This window comes from Hyla sarda, chromosome 4, assembly GCF_029499605.1.
Source record: "Hyla sarda isolate aHylSar1 chromosome 4, aHylSar1.hap1, whole genome shotgun sequence".
Classification (NCBI taxonomy): Eukaryota; Metazoa; Chordata; class Amphibia; order Anura; family Hylidae; genus Hyla; species Hyla sarda.
The window spans coordinates 139266546-139292842 of record NC_079192.1 but is presented as its reverse complement, the minus strand read 5'-3'; the positions used below and the strand labels follow the sequence as shown (position 1 = coordinate 139292842).

General features: G+C 44.1%; 1 protein-coding gene across 1 annotated transcript in view; it reads left to right on the top strand.

The window, feature by feature from the left end:
• Window positions 1–9766: 9766 nt before the first annotated feature.
• The window catches only part of SEMA6D (semaphorin 6D), a 155010-nt gene continuing 138479 nt past the window's right edge, over window positions 9767–26297 (top strand). The window contains exon 1 of the mRNA XM_056572288.1: window positions 9767–9828. The gene's annotated coding sequence lies outside the window, so the exon portion shown is untranslated. The remainder of the gene's footprint in view (window positions 9829–26297) is intronic.

Here is a 26297-nt window from a genome sequence, read left to right as displayed (position 1 = left end):
TGAATGACACAGCGTGGAGGTGTTGGCAGCATGAGAAGACACTAGGGCTTCACAATCCCTAAGATTAAAAGATGAATTTTGAAATTTAAATTGAAGATTTATGGTAGCTAGTGCTACCATAAAAATGTTTAGGCCCAGGCCCAGCAGCATCAGTACACCATATATTGGCTGAATGACAGAGCCTGGAGGTGGCTGACCTCCTATCCTGACCTCCTATCCCGTTCCTCCTATCTCAACGTCATATTCCATCCTCCTATCCCATCCTCATATCCCGACCTCCTATCTCGACCTCATATTCTGTCCTCCTATCCTGACCTCCTATCCCGTCCTCCTATCTTGACCTCATATCCTGATCTCATATCCCATCCTCATATCCTGACCTCATATCTCGACCTCCTATGCCGACCTCATATCCCGACCTCATATCCTGTCCTCATATCCTGACCTCCTGTCCCGTCCTCCTATCTTGACCTCATATTCCGTCCTCATATCCCGACCTCATATCCCATCCTCATATCTCAACCTCTTATCCCGACCTCCAATCCTGATCTCCTATCCCGTCCTAATTTTTCCGTCCTCATATCTCAACTTCATATCCTATCCTCATATCCCGTCCTCCTATTTCGACCTAATTTCCCGTCCTCCTATCCCTTCCTTATATCCTGTCCTCAAATCCTGTCTTCATATCCCGACCTCATATACCATCCTTATATCCCATCCTCATATCCCGACCTCATATGCCAACCTCATGTACCATCCTTATATCCCGTCCTCATATCCTGACCTCATACCTCGACCTCATATCTCGTCCTTATGTCCCATCCTCATATCCTGTCCTTAGGTAGGACTGATTTGTGATGAAGATATGTAAGCTGAAAATAGAAGGGGACGTGGCCTTGTGGGACTGGGCGTGATTTGCAAGCCAGACCGATGCACAAAAAGGGTAGATAATAAAAGGGGTGTGGCTTAAAATTTGGTCATGTCTTTCACCAGGAGATGCAGAGCGGAGCTTGTGGAGTAAGGTACTGGAAGTCCCATATACTTGTATGGGACTTGAAACAAAAACCCACTGTTCTATAAGGGTGTAGGTAAGGGTTAATTTAACTATCATATCTGTTTATTTGATATATAAGTAATATGTGTACCAGGTATTATTGAAATGTCTCCAGCCGTACATTAGTTATGTGGGAATATACATTTCCCATTGATTTGCATTGGACTTTAAACAAAAACCCAGACCCTCACAAATGGGGGTAGTTAAGGGTTAAATCAACTATATCAACTATATTTTTAGTGGACATATAAGTTACATGTGACCGAGTATTATCGAAATATCTTCAGCAGTTTGGAAGTTATGCAGTAACATATATTTCCCATAGACTTGTATGGGACTTTAAACAAAAACCCCGCCCCTGGCAAATGGGGGTGAGTAAGGTGTTGTTGACATATAAGTAATGTGTGCCAAGTTTCATGTTAATAACTCTAGCCGTTTGGACATGATGCTGGAACATGCATACATACACATTGATATATATATATATATATATATATATATATATATATATATATATATATATATATATATATATATATATAAACTCAACGTGTGTGTGTGTGTATGCATGTATGCGTGTATGTTCCACAAAAACTTCCAAACGGCTAAAGATATTAACATGAAACTTGGCACACATGTTACTTATATGTCAACAACAAACATAGGATAGGTGATTTAACCCTTACTCACCCCCATTTGCCAGGGGCGGGGTTTATGTTTAAAGTCCTAATCAAGTCTATGGGAAATATATGTTACCGCATAACTTCCAAACGGCTGGAGATATTTCAATAATACTGTCACGATGCCGGCTGGCAGGAGGTGGATCCTCTGTGCCAGAGAGGGATTGGCGTGGACCGTGCTAGTGGACCGGTTCTAAGTCACTACTGGTTTTCACCAGAGCCCGCCGCAAAGCGGGATGGACTTGCTGCGGCGGTAGTGACCAGGTCGTATCCACTAGCAACGGCTCAACCTCTCTGGCTGCTGAAGATAGGCGCGGTACAAGGGAGTAGACAGAAGCAAGGTCGGACGTAGCAGAAGGTCGGGGGCAGGCGGCAAGGTTCGTAGTCAGGGTGGATAGCAGAAGTACTGGTACACAGGCTTTGGACACACAAAACGCTTTCACTGGCACAAGGCAACAAGATCCGGCAAGGGAGTGCATGGGAGGAGGTCAGATAAAGGCAGGGAGCAGATGGAAGCCAATTAAGCTAATTGGGCCAGGCACCAATCATTGGTGCACTGGCCCTTTAAGTCTCAGGGAGCTGGCGCGCGCGCGCCCTAGAGAGCGGAGCCGCGCGCGCCAGCACATGACAGCAGGGGACGGGAACGGGTAAGTGACCTGGGATGCGATTCGCGAGCAGGCGCGTCCCGCTGTGCGAATCGCATCCCCGACGGCCATGACAGTGCAGCGCTCCCGGTCAGCGGGACCGACCGGGGCGCTGCGGAGAGAGAGACGCCGTACGCGCTCCGGGGAGGAGCGGGGACCCGGAGCGCTAGGCGTAACAGTACCCCCCCCCTTAGGTCTCCCCTTCTCTTTGTCCGGTAACTGCCTCCCCTGGGATGAGGACACCGGGAAAGGATGGAGGGATTCCTCAACGGCAGGCAGTACAGCAGGAGTGGGAATGGGGAGGGAGGGCAGAGGGCGAGGCCTGGCACGGGGCAGTGTGACACCAGGACGAGGGCCATGAGGAGGCACCGAGGCTTGCCTGACTGGACTGGGAGGGGGGGAGAGGCACTTCTTGAGGCGGGCAGAGTCCATAACGACCTTAGGGAGACCGGATACAGGAGGAACCACAGGGTCACGGCAGGGAGTACTGGTAACCGGTTTAAGGCAGTCCTTGAAGCAAGAGGTGCCCCAGCTCTTGATCTCCCCTGTGGACCAATCCAGGGTTGGGGAATGGTGTAGAAGCCAGGGTAGTCCAAGGAGAACTTCAGAAGTGCAATTGGGGAGGACCAAAAACTCAATTTTCTCATGATGAGGTCCGATGCACATTAGGAGGGGCTTCGTGCGGAAACGCACGGTGCAATCCAACCTGGCTCCGTTGACCGCGGAAATGTGGAGTGGCTTGACAAGACGGGTCACCGGGATGCGGAATTTATTCACCAAGGACTCCCGAATAAAATTCCCAGAGGCACCAGAGTCCAAGCAGGCCACGGCTGAGAGGGAAGAGCTGGCTGAAGAAGAAATCCGTACAGGCACCGTGAGACGTGGAGAAGCCGACTTAGCATCAAGAGACGCCACACCCACGAGAGCTGGGTGCGAGCGTGCGTTTCCCAGACGTGGAGGACGGATGGGGCAATCCACCAAAAAATGTTCGGTACTGGCACAGTACAGACAAAGATTCTCTTCCTTACGGCGATTCCTCTCTTCCAGGGTCAGGCGAGACCGATCCACTTGCATGGCCTCCTCGGCGGGAGGCCTAGGCGCAGATTGCAATGGAGACTGTGGGAGAGGTGTCCAGAGATCTAAGTCTTTTTCCTGGCGGAGCTCTTGATGCCTCTCAGAAAAACGCATGTCAATGCGAGTGGCTAGATGAATGAGTTCATGCAGGTTGGTAGGAGTATCTCGTGCGGCCAGAACATCTTTAATGTTGCTGGATAGGCCTTTTTTAAAGGTCGCGCAGAGGGCCTCATTATTCCAGGAAAGTTCAGAAGCAAGAGTACGGAATTGTATGGCGTACTCGCCAACGGAAGAATTACCCTGGACCAGGTTCAACAGGGCAGTCTCAGCAGAAGAGGCTCGGGCAGGTTCCTCAAAGACACTTCGAATTTCCGAGAAGAAGGAGTGTACAGAGGCAGTGACGGGGTCATTGCGGTCCCAGAGCGGTGTGGCCCATGACAGGGCTTTTCCAGACAGAAGGCTGACTACGAAAGCCACCTTAGACCTTTCAGTAGGAAACTGATCCGACATCATCTCCAAATGCAGGGAACATTGCGAAAGAAAGCCACGGCAAAACTTAGAGTCCCCATTAAATTTGTCCGGCAAGGACAGGCGGAGGCTAGGAGTGGCCACTCGCTGCGGAAGAGGTGCAGGAGCTGGCGGAGGAGATGGTTGCTGCTGCTGTAGCTGAGACTGAATCTGCTGTAGCTGCGACTGGAGTTGCTGAGTCATGGTGGTCAAGTACGACAGCTGGTGATCTTGTTGGGCAATCTGTCGGGCTTGCTGGGCGACCAGTGTGGGGAGGTCGGCGACAACAGGCAGAGGAACTTCAGCGGGATCCATGGCCGGATCTACTGTCACGATGCCGGCTGGCAGGAGGTGGATCCTCTGTGCCAGAGAGGGATTGGCGTGGACCGTGCTAGTGGACCGGTTCTAAGTCACTACTGGTTTTCACCAGAGCCCGCCGCAAAGCGGGATGGACTTGCTGCGGCGGTAGTGACCAGGTCGTATCCACTAGCAACGGCTCAACCTCTCTGGCTGCTGAAGATAGGCGCGGTACAAGGGAGTAGACAGAAGCAAGGTCGGACGTAGCAGAAGGTCGGGGGCAGGCGGCAAGGTTCGTAGTCAGGGTGGATAGCAGAAGTACTGGTACACAGGCTTTGGACACACAAAACGCTTTCACTGGCACAAGGCAACAAGATCCGGCAAGGGAGTGCATGGGAGGAGGTCAGATAAAGGCAGGGAGCAGATGGAAGCCAATTAAGCTAATTGGGCCAGGCACCAATCATTGGTGCACTGGCCCTTTAAGTCTCAGGGAGCTGGCGCGCGCGCGCCCTAGAGAGCGGAGCCGCGCGCGCCAGCACATGACAGCAGGGGACGGGAACGGGTAAGTGACCTGGGATGCGATTCGCGAGCGGGCGCGTCCCGCTGTGCGAATCGCATCCCCGACGGCCATGACAGTGCAGCGCTCCCGGTCAGCGGGACCGACCGGGGCGCTGCGGAGAGAGAGACGCCGTACGCGCTCCGGGGAGGAGCGGGGACCCGGAGCGCTAGGCGTAACAAATACTTGGTCACGTGTTACTTATATGTCCACTTAAAATATAGGATAGTTAATTTAACCCTTAACTACCCACATTTTGAGGGTCAGGGTTTTTTGTTTAAAGTCCCATGCAAATCAATGGGAAATGTATGTCCTCACACAACTTCTGTACGGCTGGAGATATTTCAATACCTGGTACACATATTACAGGTCGGGATATGAGGACGGGATGAGAGGTCGAGATAGGAAGTCGAGATATGAGGTCAAGATAGGAGGTCAAGACAGGAGGACGGGATGGTCGGGATAGGAGGTCGAGTTAGGAGGTCGGGATATGAGGTGGAGATAGGAGGACGGGATAAGAGGTCGAGATAGGAGGTCGAGATAGGAGGTCGGGATTGGAGGTCGGGATAGGAGGACGGGATAGGGGGTTGAGATAGGAGGACAGGCTAGGAGGACAGGATAGGAGAACGGGATAGGAGGTCGAGATAGGAGGACGGGATAGAAGGTCGGGATAGGAGGTCGAGATAGGAGGACGGGATCGGAGGACGGGATAGGAGGTTGAGATAGGAGGTCGGGATAAGAGGTGGATATAGGAGGACGGAATAGGGGGTTTAGATAGGAGGATGGGATAGGAGGTCGGGATAGGAGGTCGAGATAGTAGGACGGGATGGGAGGACGGGATAGGAGGTCTAAACGGCTAAAGATATTAACATGAAACTTGGCACACATGTTACTTATATGTCAACAACAAACATAGGATAGGTGTTTTAACCCTTACTCACCCCCATTTGCCAGGGGCGGGGTTTATGTCCCATACAAGTCAATGGGAAATATATGTTACTGCATAACTTCCAAACGGCTGGAGATATTTCGATAATACTTGGTCACATGTTACTTATATGTTCACTTAAAATATAGGATAGTTAATTTAACCCTTAACTACCCCCATTTGTGAGGGTCAGGGTTTTTGTTTAAAGTCCCATGCAAATCAATGGGAAATATATGTTCCCACATAACTTCCGTACAGCTGGAGATATTTCAATACCTGGTACACATATTATGGGTCGACATAGGAGGTCGACATAGGAGGTCGGGATAGGAGGATGGGATAGGAGGACGGGATAGGAGGACTGGATAGGAGGACGTGATAGGAGGACCGGAATAGGAGGACCGGGATAGGAGGACCGGGATAGGAGGTCGGGATAGGAGGACGCGATAGGAGGACGCGATAGGAGGTCGGGATAGGAGGGCAGGATAGGAGGGCGGGATAGGACGACGGGATAGGACGACGGGATAGGAGGTCGGGATAGGAGGACGGGATAGGAGGTCGAGATAGGAGGACGGGATAGGAGGTCATGATAGGAGGACAGGATAGGAGGACAGGATAGGAGGTCGGCATAGGAGGTCGGGATAGGAGGATGGGATAGGAGGACAGGATAGATGGACTGGATAGGAGGACGGGATAGGAGGACGGAAAAGGAGGACGGGAAAGAAGGATGGGAAAGGAGGACGGGAAAGGAGGTTGAGATATGAGGACGGAAAGGAGGACAGGAAAGGAGGACAGGATAGGAGGACGGGAAAGGAGGACGGGATAGGTGGACGGGATAGATGGACGGGATAGGAGGACGGGATAGGAGGAGGGGATAGGAGGGCGGGATAGGAGGACGGGAAAGGAGGACGGGAAAGGAGGACGGGAAAGGAGGTCGAGATAGGAGGACGGGAAAGGAGGTTGAGATAGGAGGACGGGAAAGGAGGTCGAGATATGAGGACGGGAAAGGAGGACAGGATTAGAAGGTCGGGAGAGGAGGATGGGATGGGAGGACGGGATATGATGATGGGATAGGAGGTCGGGATATGACAACAATATATGAGGACGGGATATGAAGTCAAATGCTTCCTCCTTTGTTTATTTTCCTCCCCAACAAGGATTAGGAAGGAAAAACCGGGCAACGCCGGGTACTCAGCTAATATATATATATATATATATATATATATATATATATATATATATATTTATTTTTCTTTCTTTTTTTTTACAACACTGAAGAAATGACACTCTGCTACAATGTAACAATGTAAAGTAGTGAGTGCACAGTCTCTGTGTTATGTTGTGTCCAATTAATACCTCTTAATAAAGAGTTAATAACTCTTAACCACCTAGGTGGTCATTGTTACCCTGTTTTCCCCCACATTAATGAATTGTTCAAAAGTAAACCAAAACTATATTGGAAAATAAAACACACCTTTATAAAAAAAATATATGATAGTGGTGCCCCTGATTGTAGTTGTGTATCAACATTTATATAGAAATGGCCATGGCTGCTAGCCAATGTAAACCTTCACATTTGTATTTGGGCATATCTGCATAATATGCCCTGATAATTCTATGGGATATCACACACCAATATTTCAAATCCTTACACCAGAGTACTCAATGTTTCACCACTACTGTGGCTTTGTCAAGAGGTGACAGCCCATATATAAGAATATTCAGCTTGGGACACCTGTCTAGTGTTTCATGAAACTTCAATACTATCAGCACAAAAACCCATATTGAAAAATGTCACCTGCATAAACAAACATGCAGGAGAATAGGGGCGTGCAGATGTGCTCTGCGCACCTATATAAGCAGCCTTAACTTAAATAACATGTTTAGCCACTGGAAAATGCATTGCAAATTGCTTTTATTATTATTATTAAATTGAACCTTCCACAAAACAAATTCTCTCTGCACAGCTAGTAAGGAAATTATTTCATTGAATATCATTTCCTAGTGATTAAAAATAAATATTGGAATTCTACAGGAATATTGGGGGAAGAAGTAAAATAAATGTGTAATTCTTAGATCAGACTAGACATTCTAAAAATGCACCAAATTTTAATTTAAAATTGACGCACATGGTTTTAGTTTGCACACTTCTAGTTATTCCCCGTATTGTTTTGCTTTTGCAGTAAAATAAAAAAAAACATAAACATGGAACAAATATGTGACAAGGAGTTTGCCAAAAGATCCAGAGCACTTTTTAAAGAACCTATGAAATAAAAAATAAAAATAAAAAAATGTAAGTGGCAAGTACAATTTTTTTAACCTAAGGTATGTCCTTTGGCTAAAGAGTTTAGTTGGTAAGGGGCCCGCGAGTTTCAGTGAAATTACTTTGATTTTCACTATATATAGAAATGCAACTTGTACCTATGGCAAAAAGAAGCAGATTTGGGGAGATTTATCAAAACCTGTTTAGAGGAAAAGTTTCCCACAGCAACCAATCATATTGCTTCTTGCGTTTCTCCGAGGCCTTTTCAGAAATGAAAGAAGCGATCTGATTGGTTGCTATGGGCAAATCAGCAACTTTTCCTCTAGACAGGTTTTGATAAATCTACCCCAATATTATGTCTTTTAAAATAAAAAAATAAATAGATATTTTTACTCTGCAAGCCAAAAAACAATTTTTTTTTTTTTTACTATGTTGACCCTTTTAATGGCAAAATGCACATTAGACATGTGTCAACCATACCCACTGGTCAACCCTCTAATGTGTGTGGGGGCCTCCTGAACATGTTGGGAAGAGAAGGGTCAGCCATGTTGAAAGTCTGGTCCTTTTGTTTTCAAGGGGATAAGTCACTGGGAGACAATTTTACAAGTGGCTTATACCTCCTCTCCATTCAGAAGACTTGAATGCTTGGCCAAAAGCTATTGGAGGTACATGGCCCCCTGAACTGAAAAGATGATGACAAATGGCGATCTTCCAAGAATACTTAGGTCTCTTCCTTCAAGAAACCATAAAGAAAAAGTTGTGTGCAAAGCTTGCTATTTTTAATCATCTTTTCAGTTAGCCTTTAAAATGTGTCAACTACTCTTAATTTTGGTGACTTTCTTTCCCATAATTGCAGTAATGTTGCAATTGTGCAACAATTTACCAGCAATGATTCACCATGAAGCCCAAGCACTATTGCCTTGAGGTCTAGTTCACTTTCAGTCCTACCTTGTTTGGGCTAGTATAACAGCAGACTCAGTTAAAGGGGTACTCCGGTGAAAAACTTTTTTTTTTTTTTTAAATCAACTGGTGCCAGAAAGTTAAATAGATTTGTAAATTACTTATTTTAAAAAATCTTAATCCTTCCTGTACTTATTAGCTGATGAATACTACAGTGGAAATTATTTTCTTTTTGAAACACAGAACTGTCTGCTGACATCACGAGCACAGTGCTCTCTGCTGACATCTCTGTCCATTTTACGAACTGTCCAGAAGAGCATATGTTTGCCATTGGGATTTGCTTTTACCCTGGACAGTTCCTAAAATGGACAGAGATGTCAGCAGAGAGCACTGTGCTCATGATGTCAGCAGACAGCTCTGTGTTTCAAATGGAAAATAATTTTGAACTGTATTATTCAGCAGTTGATAAGTACAGGAAGGATTAAGATTTTTTTAATAGAAGTAATTTACAAATCTGTTCAACTTTCTGGCACCAGTTGATTTAAAAAAAAAAAAAGTTTTTCACCGGAGTACCCCTGGAGTTATCCATGTTTTAAGTAAAATGGTAAATAGCCCCAAAACATATTAAAACAACAAACTAGCTGATATTTACTTCTGGAATCTCCCGCTGAGCCCCTGTTCCCCTACTGGTCAGCACTCTGATTTTGCTTTCAAGTGGAGGTCACGTGACCGCCAAAGCCAATCAGCAACCTCTGAGGTCACGCTCTGTACTCCTGGTAATACCGCTCAGTGATGGGAGCCATGATGCCAGCAGTTCAGAGCATGACCGCGTATACAGCTGATTGGCTGCAGTGGTCACATGACTTCAAGCAAGACCGGAGTGCTGAGCAGAGGGTGAACAGGGGCTCAGCGTGCGATCACAGAGGTAAGTATCAGCTAGACTGTTTTTTAATATGTTTAAAACATGGATAGCCCTTTGAGTATGTAGGCTCTTTTGATACGTTGTGACTGCCGTCAGCTGACACAGTAAATGCTAAGAGGACAGTTTGTTATCTGCTGCTAAGGATCAACCTAGGAGCAACTGACAGAATGTGAGATGCAGCAATATACAGTGAGCCTGTGCGTATTCCCTGAAGGTGAAAAACCTTTTAACAGAAGCATTATTGATGTCAAATGCATAATAAGGCATCACTGAGATCAATATGTGCCAATGTAGTGCTGGAAAATATCAGAGGTTTAGACATTTCTGACCAGTTCCCTAAAATGTTTGATCTGTTCATTATCGTATTGTCTAAAAAAAAGAGAAAGGGTAAAAACATATATTAAAAAATCAAGAGAGAGGAATAAAGGCTTTGGTCCGAGCAACATTTGCACCAGTTTGGTATGATGGTTCTGGATTTCTGTTTTTAACTCAGTAGGTTTGTACCTTGTTAATGTATAATTCCTCTATTTTGGCTGAACAGAAGGATCAGGTTTGTTTGTACTACATTAGTGATGGTTGATAAATTTTACTTGCCATTTCTTAATAAATGCGATCCATACCAGACATCTGAGGAGCTAAAAATGTGCAGAAGCAGGAAGCTGGCAATAATTGTTTGTTTGCATGCACGTGTAATTGATCATAATAGTTCTGAAGCCGAGCCGCTATCTCGGAAATAGAAACAATCAAGGAAATTATTAAGACAGTAATAAATGTATTAAATGCGACTAGGTTGTTATATTTATATGGTATGACTTTAGTAATTGGTGCACTTTGTGGCCACTTATTTTGCTATTATATTATCTACTCGGCAATAATTAACTGCAGTCTATTTAGATAGAAGGAATTACTAATGTAGGCAGCCATAAATAGGCTTTCGATAGAAATACTTTTCGAACACTGCACTCTGTGTGCAGGTCATTGAGACAGTCCTTTAACCCACCAAGTGACTTCCATTACCATATCATTCATAAATAGGTTTTGAATTCTTTATTTGTAATGCTAAATTTGTAGATCAAGTTGCAAGTGACCTTTAAAAAAAAATCTTTAAGCATCAGATTTTTTTTTTTTTTTGCAATGGTTGCAAGAATACTTGAAACTTTGTTTCCCGAAGAGAAATAGTGAAGTCCCTTAGTGTTTTACATTAATGCCATCATTGTACCTTAAGCAACTCAGTGTCACGGTGGAGCTCTAATCCTAGACGTACATTTACATTAATATTAGAGATGAGCAAAGTTACAGTGATTCAATTCGTCATTAACTTCTCGGCTCGGCAGTTGCTGACTTTAATAGGAAACATATAGAAAAGGACAGGCGTCCGGCACTCACCGAGTAAGACCTGATCAAACAGCTCCCATCTCGGGCTGTTCCTCCGGTAGGGTCTTCAAGACACCGTGGGGTGCTCAGAGGCGACTGCTAGCGGTTTCACGCATAGGAATGCGCTTCGTCCGGCCTCAACGAGGCCGGATGAAGTGCATTCCTATGCGTGAAACCAACGGCAGTCGCCTCTGAGCGCCCCACGTTGTCTTAAAGACCCTACCAGAGGAGCAGCCCGAGATGGGAGCTGTTTGACCACGTCTTACGTGGTGAGTGTCGGACACTTGTCCTTTTCTATATATTTCTTATTGATGACTTCTGTTTGAATTGTCCTAGCACCGCCGTCTATGGTTGTTCTGGTCTCCTACCTAGCGTGAGTATATCCATCTCGTGTGTGGGCTGAAGGTATCGGTGCCACTTTTTGCTTCTTTTGATTGGAAGTTGCTGACTTTAGCCTGCATAAATTAGTTCAGCTTTCAGGTGCTCCGGTGGGCCGGAGACTCTCTCCTAGGCCTGTATCCACTTTTTCCAGCCCACCGGAGCACCTGAAAGCTGAACTCATTTATGCAGGCTAAAGTCAGCAACTGCCGAGCCAAGAAGTTTGTGACGAATCGAATCACTGTAACTTGGCTCATCTCTAATTAATATAAGTATAGTGACGAATAGAACTGATTTTAGACCTATATATTTATTTTTATTGGTAAATCATAACAATAACTGATTCATAAATAGGCTTTGATTCTACTCAAGGTTGTTGACCTGCCTGCTAATGCAATAAATCCCTGAATCTTGTACAAAATTTACAGAGCAAATGTATTACTATACATAATTAATATTTATGATTTTTAATAGGATCAGCACAGAAACGTTCATGGCATGTTATATACATGTCATTGTGCTTACTGTCATACATATAAAATGGATGACCTATACAGCTAACTGGCATCAAGGAAAAAATGTATACCTTTTTATATCATTATTCGGATATGTTAATGTCCTTTCAAATGTTTTTTTTTTTTTTTTTTTTTTTTATAGAATAGCTCATGTAAATATCTAAAGCTTCTCATTGCCCATTTTATCAATAGTGCAATTTCAGTATGGCTGCACTTCCTCTTATCAGGACATGTTTATTCAATGAATGCCCATCTGTCTAGCAAGTAAATATTACATTTGTCTACATCTATATAAATAATGAATAATGTATGTATGTTCCAGCATCACATCCAAACGGCTAAAGATATTAACATAAAAAACTTGGCACACATGTTACTTATATGTCAACAACAAACATAGGATAGATGCTTTAACCCTTACTCGCCCCCATTTGCCAGGGTCGGGGTTTTTGTTTAAAGTCTATGGGAAATTTATGTTACTGCATAACTTCCAAACGGCTGGAGATATTTCCATAATACTTGGTCACATGTTACTTATATGTCCACTTAAAATATAGGATAGTTAATATAACCCTTAAATTTGTGAGGGTTGGGGTTTTTGTTTAAAGTCCCATGCAAATCAATGGGAAATGTATGTTCCCACGTAACTTCGGTATGGCTGGAGATATTTCAATAATGCCTGGTACACATATTGCTTATATGTAAAAAAGAAAATATATGATAGTTAAATTAACCCTTAGCTACACCCTTATATAAAAGATGGATTTTTGTTTTAAGTCCCATGCAAGCATATGGGACTCCGAGTACCTTACTCCACAAGCTCCACTCTGCATCTTCTGGTGAATGTGTCGGTCCGGCTTGCAAGCCACACCCCATCTCACAAATACGGGTCGGGATATGGGGATGGGATATGGGGTCGGGTTATGATGACAGGATATGAGGTCGGGATATGAGGACAGGATATAAGGTCGGGATATGTGGTCGGGACATGAGGTCAGGATAGGGGGACAGGATAGGAGGTCGGGATATGAGGATGGGAAATGATGTCGAGATAGGAGGTCGGGATATGAGGACGGGATATGAGGTTGAGATATGAGGATGGGATATGAGGTTGAGATATGAGGATGGGATATGAGGATGGGACATGAGGTCGAGATAGGAGGACGGGATAGAAGGATGGGATATGAGGACGGGATATGAGGACAGGATATAAGGACAGGATATGAGGTGGAGATAGGAGGCCAGGATATGAGGACAGGATATGAGGTCGAGATAGGAGGATGGGATAGGAGGTCAGGATATGAGGTCAAGATAGGAGGTCGGTATATGAGGATGGGATATGAGGTTGAGATATGAGGATGGGATATGAGGTCAAGACAGGAGGACGGGACAGCAGGACGGGATAGGAGGATGGGATATGAGGACGGGAAATGAGGATGGGATATGAGGACGGGAAATGAGGATGGGATATGAGGACGGGATATGAGGACAGGAAATGAGGACAGGATATAAGGACAGGGTATGAGGTTGACATAGGAGGCCAGGATAGGAGGTCGAGATATGAGGATGGGATATGAGGTTGAGATATGAGGTTGAGATATGATGACGGGATATGAGGTTGGGATATGAGGATGTGATATGAGGTTGAGATATGAGGACGGGATATGGGGACGGGATATGACAACAATATATGGGGATGGGATATGAAGTCAAAAACTTCCTCCTTTGTTGATTTTCTTCTCCAACAAGGATTAGGAAGGAAAAACCGGGCAACGCCGGGTGCACAGCTAGTTTGTTACAAAAATTTGTACAGTTATGTGAAATATGTTGGTGCTATATAAAAAAAGGAATTATTATCTTACAGGATTTAGCTGACAAATATGGCTTTCCTCTTATGACTATGACCAGCTTAAAGTAATTTCAGAGGGATCCATTGACAATCTCAAGTAATAGAACACCATGTGTCATTGAGAGAAATAGCGATTGGACAGATTATATTTTAATCCACCTGATCCTATTATCCTTTTTACTGTTTCTCAATAAAAATAAAATGAAAGGTCAGCTTTTGGCCATTCTAAATGAGCATTTTAATGGCGATGTCTGCAGAGATAGATTTGATCTTACATCTCTGACTGGCTTAACACAGGTCTTCAGATGAGAGTCTACAACCCTTATCCCACAGTTCATGTGTGCACTTTTCTAAGTGAAAGAAACAGTACAGAAAAACGGGGTGGAATCATCGGTGGTTGGCACACAAGATGCACTATAAAAGTGGATGTTAAGATTTTCCATATTGTGCTGTTTGGCATGTTACTTTGGGTTAGTGTCTCAGGCAGGGGCGGATCCAGAGTCTAATCCTGGGAGGGGCACTATTATAATATTTTGTGTTGGCGGACAGAAAATAAGGTGTTGCTTAAGGTACTTACAAATTATTAAATGTATCTTACAGTCCTATCCTTGTTTAAGACTTATAGGCTATGTTCACAGGTGAGAATTCCAATGCAGAATTCGGCACGGACATTCCGCTGTAGCAGAGTCCCGTTGAATTAAATGGAAATTCCGTTTTCTGTATCCACAGAAAGAATGAACACGTTCATTCTTTCTGCAGACACCGCACGGAATGCTTAGCTGTCCAGGAGACGGCTGTCCGGACAGAGATTTTGCCTGCGGACATTCCGTAGTGTGAACATGGCCTTACATTACAAACAGATAGTATATGGTTAAACAGATATATAGGTATTACAAAGATCATAAGACATTTTAAGCAGTTTACGTATAATAAATTAGAATGTTTACATAAGCAGGACTATACATTGGACATGTGGTCACACATTTAGGGGGAAATTTATCAAAACCTGTCCAGAGGAAAGTTGCCCAGTTGCAACCAGTCAGATAGCTTATTTCACTTTTCAGAGGCCTTTTTAAAAATGAAAGAAGCGATCTGATTGGTTGCTATGGGCAACTCAGCAACTTTTCCTCTACATAGGTTCTGATAAATCTCCCCATTAGACTGGAAGAAAGGAGATTTTGTCTAAGGCAAAGGAAAATGTTATTTACACTAAGAACAATGGATGTGGAATCCTCTGCCTGCAGATGTGGTTTCAATTATTGCAAAAACATAACATTAAAGGACAACTGCAGCGCAATATACACTTATCCCCTATCTACAGGATAGGGGATAAGTGTTTGATCGCGGGGGGTTCAACCGCTGAGACCCCCCTGCGATCTCCCTAACGGGGCGCCGCCATTAGCGCTCATAGTGAGCGCTAAGGCGCGTAGCGTCGACCTAGAGGTCGACGGTGATGCCCCATCTCCTCCCCGTCCCAATACAGTTCTATTGGGGGAGGCGGGGAGGCATGAACGCTGCCTCCCCGCCTCTCCCATAGAGATGTATGGAGGAGGCGTGCCGGCTGCAATGTCATGCTGTGGCTGGCACGCCCCCTGCACGGGACAGCCGCAGCCCCATACAGGAGATCACAGGGGGTCCCAGCGGTCGGTCTCCCTGCGATCAAACACTTATCCCCTATCCTGTGGATAGGGGATAAGTGTTAATCACGCTGCAGATGTCTACCACGCCCCCTCCCATAGACTCATATTGAGGGGGCGGGACGTGATGTCATGAGGGGTGGAGCCGTGACGTAAAGATGCTGCGGCCCCTGTATCGCCCGTCATTACGCACAGAGCGAACTCGCTCTGTGCAGTAATGATAGCGCGGTGCCGCAGCGGCGATCCTGGGGCTCCCCAGCATAAGATGTCTAGGGGCGGAGTACCCTTTTAAGTATGTGGTAAGGTTATGCTGGGAATTGTTGTTTCACCCATCATTACTGCAAAACTTACAAGTGACTCCAGCTCTGATTGGACATAATGACAAGAATACAGAATGATATCAGTGACTACGGTGATGTCTTCTCTAAGTCTTTCCTTGTCTAATTCAGACATACATACCGCCATGACTTGTTCCAGCTAAATGTTCACTTAGCAGAACTTGACTCCCAGATGGTTCCTCACTATGTCAGTGGATTCTGATCCTCTACATGAAAACAATAATTATTATAATACTGCCAACACAGTATCCTTTGAATATAATACTGGCACACACCCTCTGAATATAATTCTGACACACTATACCCTCTGAATATACTACAACACACTGTACCCTCTGAATATACTGTAATACTGCCCTCTGTATATAAAACCCACACACTGTAACTTCTGAATATAATACTACTACACACTGTACCCTCTGAATATAATACTACCACATACTGTGATCTCTGAATATAACCTTGCCATGCACCCTCTGTATACATTAGTGTAATGTAATGTGGCCCATAAAAACTGTACTACCCTAAAAATTCCTTATAATAAGGAATGGCCAAAATTTTTCATTGTCTTTAGACAGTTTTAAGGTGCAAAAAAGGCTCAAGCAGGGTTTATTTGCGCCTTTTTTGCGCCTTTTGGTTTACACATTTCTGCTGATTTAGAGTTGCAATCCACTGATTTTGGGAATACACATGATATGGAAGGGTTTTATGAACTGCACCTTTTCACAAAAAGGCCCAAAACCACCAAAAAGTCTTTAAAACTATACCAGCCCAGACTTAGCTTAGCTTTTTGGTGTATGTGAAGAGGGAAATTTTAGAATATGTGATCTGCACAAAATTTATCAAATGGTCTGCTACCTTTAAATATATCTGGTGCTCCTACACATTACCAGCACATAAAAAAAGGTGTAGAAAAATGTTTCACTTACACCTACAATGATAAATGCCGGCCTATACCTCTGAAATACATAACACTCTGTGCCCCTCATATATAGTAATAATGCCCCATCCTGTGCCTCCACATATAGTAATTATAACCCATCCTGTTCCCCCCACATAATAATAAGGCCTTCTGTCCTGTGCCGCGGGGACGTGATCTCCAGGCACCAGCACGAAGATGTGATGTCATCGCACCGGCCTGCAGTGCATGGCATCCCTGCGGCTCACACTGTAAGAATGGAACAGCGTGTGAGAAAGGTGAGAGAATGGTGGAGAGGGACAGCTGACAGCTCCCGCTCCACCATGCTACAGTGCAGGAGGGGCAGCAATCTTGGGGGGGGGCAATTTCCACGTTGCCCAGCCCCCCCCCCCCCCCCCCCGGATCCGCCACTGTTCTCAGAAGGGTTTAGCATGTGCCACTTCATACTGTACTTTAGTCTTTTTTGACCTGAAAGTATCACAAAGTTTAAAGGTTAATCCGATTTTCAAAGGGAGTACATTCCATAAAATAGGTGCAGCATGAAAAGTCTTGACAGGCAAATAAGGGAGGATAATAGCTGTAGGTCCTTAGGAGACAAATAACTAAATGTAGAATAAAGTATCTAGACAGTAGACTCTATAAAGTAACATGTGCTACTGGATACATACAAGCTAAGGAAAATAGCGGCATCAGAAAAGTAAATTTAGTATTTATAAGCTGTCAGAGATAAGTGCTTATGAGGTTCATGATTGTGAACAATTGCTTGATGGAAAAATACCTTCTTGTGCCCTCAAACAAGGGATTAAAACAAAGGTAGGAGCAGATGGAATGAAATAGCAGGAAAGCTGCCTTGATACCAGTACTAATATGGTATAAGATATTGAATTTCAGAATGGACTCTTACGTTTACCCTCGAAACTCCCCCTGGCCATATGGCGCTAAAGTCATTGCACTCTTGATTTTCTCAGTGGTATGATTGCTATGTGTTTAGTGTGATAAGCCTTATTTTCTGGAATCTACTGAAAGGAACCAAATAATTTTAGGAGATATTCATTCTTTACAAAAATGGCATATTTTAGTTTGCTGCTTTTGGTGAGATCGCAGTTCAATTGCAGAGATTGAGAAGGACTGCTATTCTGGTAAGTAGAAATGTAAAACTAAATTTAGGCATCCCTATGCGGTGCATGTAGAAAGAGAAAGCATTGTCATCTGCAGCCCTGGAATGATTCTATTACAGTGAAGGGGTTTTCCTACTGGAGATTCACAATACATTTCCACAGGTAGGGGGTTAGAGTGGAGAAAGAATGACTTCCCATGTATTTACTTTATCTCTGTGGTTCATAGAACAACACGGCAGATCTCTCCAGAAGCCGGCAAATATTCTAACCATATTATACCAGTCAGTTAAAACAGCTTTGTGAAAAAGAGAATTAGACTCTGCTGTCAGAATAAATTGAATACGCTGCAGACAATGGTTACATAAGCCGATATACTATTAAAAGAAGAGCATTTATCTTGTAGCTCACATTAGCCTTGTGACAATCCACAACTCTGCTCGATGAGAAACTTCTATCTTACCGTTATTGCAAATATAACACGAGAATTGAGCTTGTTGTATTTAAAGGGACTATGATGTCCTAATGAATAAAAGAATACCTTCAGGTACAAGTAATTGTAATATGCTGTAGGACTTCCTAAAAGAATCCTGTATGCCATATACACTGGTCGCTGTTTGACCTGTACATAGAACATATGAGATCAGTGGAGTTTTGTGGTGTAGAACCTTGAGCTGCTGTTGTGGAGGTCTCCCTCCCTCAAATGACGTATAAACTGTGGCAAATAGAAGCTAGTGAGTGTTTGCAAATAGGCCATGCCTTATGTGAATATTAAGACTCTGCAATGCTAGCCAGTGGAGACACTTTGAATGTGTACGGAGACATTTTTGCAGCAATTATATCCCCGGATCAGAAAAACCCCAGCCCGTCCACATCCTGCTGATAGGATATGATGCATGAGCTCAGCGTGAAACTGTGCGGTCGTCCAGGTGAATAGCTCCTGCCGCTCCAGCTCTGTTTGGTCTAGGGGTGTCGGGATGTTGGATCAGAATCTACTGAAATAAACCACTTCAAGCAAGCCAAACAGGTGTGTGCTCCAATTTTTTCTCTTTTTTTCTGCACATTTGAAGATTACTGCAATTGCTATATGTGAGCACCACCCTGTACCCTGCTTCATGTTTCATCCCACCCCCACCGCCATATATACACCTGTGTTGGCTATATCCACTTACCTTCCTTGCCTGCAGTGCCCAGCCGCATCTTCTGTCTAGTTGCCCATAAGCATAGTGCCTGAGCGTCCTCTCCCACCCGCAGCAGCCTCATTCGTACATTTCGATTGAGTTCCTCATGATTCCAATCCCAATGTAGGGCTTTACTTGCATGCTCTTCAGTAACCTTTCATAAATCTGTTGCAATCTAGAGAAGAATTTATATAAGCAAAGAATAGGGGAGATTTATCAAGTTCCCATATAGTAAAATTCTCTTTGTTTCCCATAGCAACCAATCACAGCTGAACTTTAATTTTACCAGAGCAAAATGAAAAATAAAAGCTGGGGCTCCATAGAAAAACATGTAATAGGATCCCACTTCACCATGATCATAGTCAGCAGTGATGTGATGTCACAGCAGTTATGTCACAGTCAGGGCCGTCTTTAACGCGGGGCAAAAGGGGCAGCTGCCCTGGGCCCTGTCATTCCTGGGGGCCAAAAGCAGCAAGTCCTTTAGCCCCACGCTAAAGCAGCTAGCCGCCGCCACGTTCCAGGCAGGGCCGGCTTTGGTTGCCACTGCACCGTGGATCGCTGTTGTAAAGCAGCCACTTTAATTAAACCTGCCCCGACTTATTTACCGACATTCCTCTCTCCTGCGGTGTCTGCGACGTTCCTCAGCTGACCCGCGCAGGAGGACGTCACTGACGTCACACGTCTGTTCGAGCCACCGCAGGAGAGAAGAGGGCACGCACACTGCGGACACAGTGCACCACCTGAGCCTGCTTGACTCGCAGGCCAGGTGAGTGTGTGTTAATGTGTACCTGTCGCTAACAAAAACTTTTGATATAATGTAGATAATACCATTATATGTATATTTGTAATATACATTAATTAAAAAATGTGTATATTTTTTGGGGGGGGAAATCTGTCCCTGCAGTTATTGCCTGTGTGAGTCCAAATACAGGAAGTGAGGGAAGGAGTAGCAGGGCTCTGTGCAGGCTCCTGGCTTGTCAATCATCCTGCTGTGTGAGCCAGGGGCATATCATAGAGCCTCAGTGTGAAGAGCCCTGCTTGTTCTTGGTGCACAGAGCCCTGTTTGTCTACCCTCACTTCCTGTATTTGGACTCCTCATAGAGACACATAAACAATAGCTGTAGGGACAAAAATATAAAAAAATGAATTGGCACAGTGGGGGGGGGGTTAATGAGTTGGCACAGTGGGGGGGAGGGGAATGGGGTTAATGAATTGGCACAGTGGGGAGGAGGGGAATGGGGTTAATGAATTGGCACAGTGGGGGAGGAGGGGAGGGGGGTTCATGAATTGGTATAGTGGGGGGAGGAGAGGGGGTTTCATGAATTGGCACAGGGGGAAGGAGGGGAGGGGATGTTTAATTAAATGGCACAGGGGGGAGAAGGGGGGTTAATGAAATGGCACAGAGAGGAGAGGGGGTTAATTAAATGGCACAGGGAGGGGGGTTAATGAAATGGATAAGGTGATGGAAGGGTTAATGAGATGGCACAGGGGGATTGGGTCGGTAATTAAAATGGCACAGGGGATGGGAGGTTGTGAATGAAATGGCATAGGGGGGTAATTAAAATTGCACAGGGGGATCAGAGGGGCCACGTCAATTCCCTATCCCCCCTCAGATCCCCCTGTGCCATTTCAACCCCCCCCCCCAAAACCCCCTGTGCCATTTCAATTCCCAGTTCCCCCCTCCCCTCTGATCCCCTGCCCCTGTGCTATTTCATCCCCTCTCTCTATCGGAAGGGGGAGGGGATTGAACTGGCACAGAGGGGATCAGAGGGGGGAATTGAAATGGTACAGAAGGGGGGATTGGGAATTGGGAATTGAAATGGCAAAGGGGGATCGGCAATGGGGTGTACTGGAAAAATGCAGAGTCTAATATGTTTGTCCCGCAGATGCTGAAGAGATGAAGTTTTGGCTGGAAGAAGACATCATGCCGGTCTGAGCCGGATGGAGAAGAAAAGGAAAGAGGATGCTGCTGATCAGAAAACATGTAATTGTGAGTCCCTAAATGTAATTATAATCACTTATATGGTGCACATATCTTTATACAGCTGATATATACCTCTATATGGTCCTATATAAAATCACTTATATGGTATACAGAACCTGTGTACAGCTGGTATATATAGCAATATATGGTCCTATATATAATCACTTATATTGTATACAGATCCTGTATATACCACTATATGATCACTGTATTGGGGGGTAAGGTAGTTGGGGAATCTTCGTTTAATAACAGAATTAAATTATCCAGTCACTAGTCGCTTTGTGGAGTATTGGTCCTTGTGTGGCGGTGTTATGTGTCCCTTACATAGGTGTTTTATTGGTAATATTTACCAGTATTATTGGTAGTGTTGGTCTCAGTATGCCCGATCTGGTCAGGTTACAATAATGTAAGGTAATATTTGCTCCATGTTTAGTGGTATCAATTGGTAACTGCCCGACTATTATATTTAGGTATACAGTATATTGTCATGTTGTATATATATATATACATATATATATACATATATATATATATATATATATATATACGCATGTGTATTTGTATTTGTGCTTTTTTTGGGGGGGGGGCAACATTTAGTCCTTGGGTCGGCCCTGCCGCTGCGCTGCGGCTCACTGTTTAAAAGCAGCGCCGGGGCTTTTAAAACAGTGAGCCTGCGGCCAAGACTAATGGAGGGACTTCGCGCAAGTGACGTTCCTCTGCAGACCAGCGCAGGAGGATGTCAGCGACGTCACACGTCAGTATCGGGCGCCGCAGGAAAGAGAAAACCACGGATGGCTGGGTGAGTGTGTCTGTAAGTGTATGTCTGTAGTGTGTGTCTGTAAGTGTATGTCTGTAGTGTGTGTTGGTTGGTCAGGCGGGGGGGGGGGTAATGTGCTGTCTAACCTCATGTGGGGAAACTATGATGTCTACCTAATGTGGGGGAACACTGCTGCATACAAAATGTGAGGGAACTATGCTGAGTGTCTACCTAATGTGGGGGTACTATGCTGTCTACCCAATGTGGGGAAACTATGCTGTCTACCTAATGTGGGGAAACTATGCTGTCTACCTAATGTGGGGGAACTATGCTGTCTACCTAAAGTGATGATGAGGTATTGAGATTGACTCTGCGATTGTGTGTGTGTGGAGGGGGGGGGGGGGGGGGCAAAACAATTGCTTACCCAAGGTACAGGAAGAATGCATACAGTTATTCACAGTACAGGGATAACCTACTTAGTGATGTTTCAGCATAGGATTTATACAAACCGTGATGTCACAGCACAGGATCAAATTGGTTTTACCATGAAGATAAATAGGTCTAAACTAATGCATTATGTGAAATTAAACATATTTGCAAATCTATGTACTTATCAGAAATCAATAGCTTTGCTTTTAACCTGTTAAGGATTAGGGGCATACAGATACGTCCTTGCATCCTGGAACTTAAGGACCAAGGGCATAGTTGTACGCCCTGGTACCACTCCCAAGCTGATGGTGCTTCATACCTGGTCTGTCAACAGCCACTGTTAATGCCAGGCATCACTGATCGGGCTGATGCCTGGCATTAACCCTTTAGACGCCGAAATCAAAATTGATCGCAGCGTCTAAATGCGGGATCTTTAGGTGTCGGCAGCTCAGCGGAGCTGATCAGGACATCGGTGCTGGTAACTCAACGGAGCTGATAAGGACATCCGCGGCGAAATTGCAGGTCCTGATCAACTGAGTGGACCCTTATCTGCCTCCTTGCCAACCGATCGGTCCTCTGAAGCTCCAGCCAGCCATGGCAGGCTACAGCAACAGAGCACCGATAAGACTGATCAACAGTGTATGCAATTGGAAGATTGCATGTTATAAAAAAAAAAAAATTTAAAGTAAATTAACCCCTTCCCTAATAAAAGTTTGAATCACCCCCTTTTCCCATTTTTTAAATAAGATAATGTAATAAAAACAAACATAATCATATGTGGTACCACCGCGCGTGTAAATGTCCAAACTATTAAAATATAAGGTCAGTTAAAATGCACGGTCAATGGTGTAAAAAAATACCAAAGTCCAAAATTGGTCATTTTTGGTCACTTCATATACCATAAAAACATTTATAAAAAGCGATCAAAAAGTCCCCTCAAAAAAAAAAAAAATATGGTACTGATAAAAACTACAAACCACAGCGTAAAAAATGCACCCCCATAAAGCGCCATATGTGGAAAAATAAAAAGGTTATGGGGGTCAGAAGAGGACAATTTTAAACATACAAATTTTGGTGCATGTAGCTTAAATTTTTTTAAATAGTAAAATAAAATAAAACCTATTTGAATTGGGTATCCTTGTAATTGTATGGACCTACAGTATAAAGATAAGGTGTCATTTTTACTGAAAAGTGCACTGCGTAGAAACGGAAGTCTCAAAAAATAAAAATTGCTGGTATTTTTAATTTTACCCCACAAATATATACAGTATATTTATTTGTTTCACCACAGATCTTGTTGTAAAATAAGTGATGTCATTACAAAGTACAATTTTTGACTCAAAAAATTTGCCCTTATATGGGTCTGTAGGTGCAAAATTGAAAGTGTTATGGTTTTTAGAAGGGGAGAAGGCAAAACAAAAGTGCAAAAACAAAAATTGGCCTGGTCCTTAACCCCTTAAAGGGGTACTCTGGTGGTGAAGGCTTTTTTTTTTGCTTGTGACTTACCCTGTTTGTGTTGGCTGGCTCTTTTTTATGGTGTTTGGCCTAATGTCCTTCTGTTCTTTGTTTGCTTTTTATACCCCAGTTTGTTTTCTGGCCGTTGTTTCTACTTCCTTTTTGTAGCCTGCCTTGAATCTACGAATCCCAGCATGCCTCATGTCTTGCACGTTTGTTTTTTTTTTTTTCCTTTGGCATCCGCCCTGCTTTTTTTTTTTTTTTTTTTTTTTTTTTACCCTTTGCGTAACGCCTTGCACACGTCCACTTGCTATTGCTGCACAAACCCACATGGCTAATTGTGATGTCATGCAGCAGCTGCAAAACTCAAACCAGCAGGCACACATTACAGATGCGGAAAAAAAAAATCCACACACATACATTGCATGATGCATCGGCAAACCAGACACCCACACATATATACACACACATGCGCGCGCACACACACGCACACGCGCACACACACACACACACATACACACCGGTACTAAAAACACAGCTGGATGAGCAGAATCACCCACGCATCCAGGCCATATGCCTTGGGATTGGATGGGCAGCCGGAGCGTCAGCACGATGAATGAACAGGCTCACACAGGCAACCACGCCTTCATGCAAGGAGATTGGACGGGCGGCAGGAGCGTCATCAAATAAACAGAAAGAAGCATGCATGCACTACACACCACCGGCAATTGGTTTAGCAACATGGTAGGGCTAACAGGGCTAACCAATCAGCAAAGAGGCTGATCAGAGCAACATACATATTCAATAGCTGGCCGTGAAAGAGGCCTCCCACACGCCGAGAGAAAGGACCGGGGGAAAAAAACAACCAGTGAAGTTTTGGCCACCATCAACTCTGAACATGGCCGATGTGGTGGCCGACAGTAAAAACTCCCTCACAAAACTACTGAACTTCTGTGGCCACAATCAGGTAAGAAAAACATACACTTGCAGGCCAAAAAAAAAAAAAACATGTCAATTGCAAAAAGCAAGCACATAAGAAGAAGAGGTAACATAGTTAAAAATATTCACCACCGGAGTGCCCCTTTAAGGACCCGGGGTTTTTCAGTTTTTGCATTTTCATTTTTCCCTCCTTACCTTTAAAAAATCATAGCTCTTTCAATTTTGCACCTATAAATCCATATGATGGCTTCTTTTTTGTGCCACCAATTATACTTTATAATGGCATCAGTCATTTTACCCAAAAATATGCTCCAAAATGGGGAAAAAAAATCATTGTGAGACAAAATTGAAAAAAAAAAATGTAAATTTTGGGGGCTTCTTTTTCTACACAGTAAATTTTTCGGTAAAAATGACACCTTCTTTTTATTCTGCAGGTCAATACGATTAAAATGATACCCTACTTATGTAGGTTTGATTTTGTCGCACTTCGGGAAAAAATCATAACTGCATGCAGGAAAATGTATATGTTTAAAATTGTCATCTTCTGACCACTATAACTTTTTAATTTTTCCGGGTATGGGGCAGTATGAGGGCTAATTTTTTGCGCTGTGATCTGAAGTTTTTAGCAGTACCAGACTTTTTGATCGCTTTTTATTCATTTTTTCATGATATAAAAAGTGACCAAAAATACACTATTTTGGACTTTGGAGTTTTTTTGCGCGTACGCCATTGACCGTGCGGTTTAATTAATTATATATTTTTATAATTTGGACATTTCCACACGCGGTGATGCCACATATGTTTATTTTTATTTACACAGTTTTTTTTTTTTTTATGGGAAAAGGGGGGTGATTAGAACTTTTATTAGGGAAAGGGTTAAATGATCTTTATTCCCTTTTTTTTGCACTTTTTTTTGCAGTTTTATAGCTCCCATAGGGGGCTATAACACTGCACACACTGATCTTTTACATCGTTCAATGGTTTCTCATAGGAAACCATTGATCGATGATTCTGCCGCTTGACTGCTCATGCCTGGATCTCAGGCACTGAGCAGTCATTCGGCGATCGGACAGCAAGGAGGCAGGTAGGGACCCTCCGGCTGTCCTATAAGCTGTTCGGGATGCCGCGATATCGCCGAGGTGATTCCGAACAGATCCCTGAGCTAACCGGCAACGTTTTAGTTTCACTTTAGACGCGGCGATCAACTTTGAACGCCGCATCTAAAGGGTTAATAGCACGCGGCACCGCGATCAGTGCCGCGCACTATTAGCCACGGGTCCTGGCCCGACCCGCTATGATGTGGGGCCCATGACGTATCGGTACGTCATGGGTCCTTAACAGGTTAAAGGGGTACTCCGGTGGTAAAAAAAAAAAAAAAATTTATCAACTTGTGCCAGAAAGTTAAACAGATTTGTAAATTACTTCTATTTAAAAATCTTAAAGGGGTTATCCACCATAAGGTGATTTTAGTACGTATCTGGCAGAAAGTAATGGACATGCTTAGGAAGGATCTGCGCTTGTCTTGGGGCCAAATGGCTAAATTGTGAGATTACCATAATACTGTGGCTAGCTTTTTGTGAACTAGTATTTCCTGTTTGACTT